The sequence below is a fragment of the Morone saxatilis genome, unplaced genomic scaffold (genome assembly GCF_004916995.1).
Source record: "Morone saxatilis isolate NCDOM2014 unplaced genomic scaffold, NCSU_SB_2.0 Contig4, whole genome shotgun sequence".
In the NCBI taxonomy this organism is placed as follows: Eukaryota; Metazoa; Chordata; class Actinopteri; family Moronidae; genus Morone; species Morone saxatilis.
Genome location: NW_023339984.1, coordinates 17,828,761 through 17,832,222, shown reverse-complemented (window position 1 = coordinate 17,832,222; position 3,462 = coordinate 17,828,761).

Here is a 3,462-nt window from a genome sequence, read left to right as displayed (position 1 = left end):
TACCTGCTGCTCTGCATTGGCCTCTGTGTTTTCTTGGTGGCTCTGCTGCTGTTGGTCGGATTAGTGCGATGTAGGAACGGTCAGACAATCATCACAGGTACAGAGAATACAAATGAAGAAACCCCTTCATTTATTGACACAATGTTTGCTAAAAGGGGGCTCTTCATTGTAGAACGTGACTTTTTGTGTTTAAGTTAACTTTGTTTTATTTTATTATTCAAACAGGTACCGCAACCTCTCCTTCCTCCTTCCAGTCTTCCTCTTCTCCACAAACAGGTGAGGAACAACAACCTCATTGCAACATCACTGTATGTATTTAGTTAGCCAATATGGAAATGATCACATGTAGGAATAGTTTTTCATACTTTATACTATACATACTATACAGATTTTCTTCTGTCAACTTGTACACACATATATATCCTGAGACATGTCAGGTGGGGTCATGAATAATTGTGAACTGTAGCATTTTTCATGCATATTTCACGGCACGTTTAATCTGGGCACATGTGCGAGCCTGTGTGTAAGGCCACAACCTTACTGCTAAAGTTGTTGTACTTCATTATGCGGTTCCTCAGTGACTGGAGAGGCCCGTGTGTAGCTGTTCCAGCTAGAGCCGACGTATGCTCCTCATCACCCAAAACGCCATGAAGGACGAAGAGTCAATTATACTTGCAGAACTGAGAAAGAGAGAGTCCCCAACATGTAACAAACAAATAAATAAAAGTCATGTGTGCATTAAGAGTACGACCTCTTCCATCCCTGACATTGACACCAGACATTCTGTTGGTGTGCACAACCCAAGGAATACACGGTGAGACCACAAATAACATAACACTAGTCTGTTTCGGCCCTTGTGACTGTTAGGGCTTCTATTTTAGCAGCTCAGACAAAAACCACACACAGAACCCACAGACAGAAACAGGTAGATGGGCCCCTCGTTCGCTGCTGCTGTTGCGATCATGGGACAGGCTGCTTGTGAGTCAAGAAGCCACTATGAAAAAATACTACACCACAAAGTACGCATTACATTTATTTATATCAGGACACCGTGTTTTTTAAGCCAGATGTGTTTCGTGTGTTGGTCAGTGAGTGAGTCTAATTTATAAATGAACAGTGGGGCCAGACTAACTATCAGAAGACTAACTGCACTGTCGTAAATTTGGACCTTTATATTTTCACACTTTTTGCTCTAGATTCACCGACATTACTAAAATAACATGGCAGGACATTAACTGTGTCTGTACAAACTGTGAGCAGATCACAAGGCAAAACCATTTGTAAAATATTATTTTAAAATAGAACTTACTAAATAATAAATTAAATAATCAAACACTATCAGTTTATTTAGGAATTGTTGGCGTTCTCTTCCTTAACATGTATAATCAAAACATTGGATGGTGCATCTCAGGAAAAAAAAAGGAAATGGACCAATAATTGAACCCTGTGGTACACCACATGTAAGCCGAAGAACACAATCAGATACAACCAGACAGTTATTAAATAACTTTTCAACCTAAAACATACAAAAAAACAACAATGTTGTTAGATCCTTCATGTCCATAGCTATATCACTGAGGACCCTAAGATCCTAGGGAAGTTTAAATATTACTGTTAATTGATTGAGTAATATACTTAGATTCAGTATATTAACATTTGGCTAAAATTGTATTCTAGCAGTCTGGACGATGCTTTGAAACAGCATTTTGACTTACATGCTGGGAAATAAATTTTTCAAAAATCAATTAAAAATCTAAATAATTCATTCATAATTTATAATATTATAAATTATTATTATAAATTATTAAAAATGTACTTTTTTGGTGTCTGGTCATATTTTCTGAAGAAGTCTTGAACTCCTGAATGACCTCGCCTAAAATCCACTGCCAGTTCATGTTGTTACAGTACAGTCAAGAGATGACACAGTCGTTTAGGGTCAAACAAATTTCATCTTTTAGGCAAATTAAACATTTTTTTATTTTATTTCTCTTCAAAGCAGAACCAAGAGCATACAGCTGCTCAGCGACACCAGCTCCCTATGCAGGTACCAACCTACTTTTAACTGAAGAGGATCACTTCTATTATACAATCAATATATAAAGTCAGCAGGACTGAGGGTAATACTGGTCTCCGGTATCTTTTTGCTCTATTTGAATGCCATCACTTTGCTTTTGAGAAGTGATGGAGGAGGGGTCACGTGTCATAATGATGAGGGGGGCATCTTGATCTTAACTGATTAAGATTTGTGGCTACAGTCTTTGTATCTTGTGTGTCTTGCAGGTTACTGAGAGCAGAGACACCTGACTGAAGAGAGGAGGAGAGACTATTTAAAGCTCTATAATGTGTGCAAGAAGGAAGTCATACACATGAGCCTTTCGTGAACATTTTGTACTTTAAACTATTTGGATCTGTTACATTTTAATCACGTCTATTGCAGGATGAATGTTTGATTATAACAGCTTTAGAGTGTAAGGAAATATATTGAGAAACAATTATGGTTATTATTACGACATAGCAGTTGACTTGTAAAGACATTACATGTGTTGATTCTTAAAGAAATGTGTGGCTTGTTATGAAGTGGAAATGACCTAAAAGCAGAGCATCATCATCATCGTAGAGCGAGAGCCAACTCACAGTATCAGTGTCTATTTCAAGAAGTATCAGTTCATCACAGTTAACCCACATTGTTCTCTCTTCTGTGTCCGTCCACGCACCTGAAAACGCTCTTTACAAGAACAGAGCTGCTGCTGCCTTTAAATACTCTCACTGTGGCCTCTGTGGTCACACAGTGTGACACACACTGATGTAATATTGGCCTGGATTATGTTAACACAATACCTTTTTCTGAGAACATAAGGTCAACCAGCTGATGAGGTTGAGGGATGTGAGTGGGAATAAAGGCAGTTGTGTCACTGAATATGGTGTGAAAGGTTTCACCTTACATTTAAAAATGCTGCATTTATATCACAACAATTTATCTTTTATAAAGCTTTTACAGCACAGTGCTGCCGCCCAGTGTATTAAGGTGTATCTAATAAAGTGCCTGGTGTACATAATATTGTATTCCAACCGTCTCAATCATTATAATAACTGCTCATGGTGGCAATACAATGCATTTAGACATGCAGACATAGTAAAGACAACCTGCTGAAGCATGATCAGAAATACACAGTATTCAGTGACTGTTTAGAGTGTAACAATTAAACCTACTTCATCTATCTGCTATACCACTAAGTACCAGTTCAAAGTTAAAATACAAAACATCTTTGATAAATGATACCATGACACGTATGGAAATTTAAAAGCCACTACTTACTGTAACATAACATCACAGCAAATGTTGATGAGTATAATTTGTTTATTTGAAATTACATCATAAATCCATATAACATACAATCACACTAACTGTACTGTGCTGCCCCCCTGAGGACCAGTTTCACTATTAGCAACTGACAGGCCTCA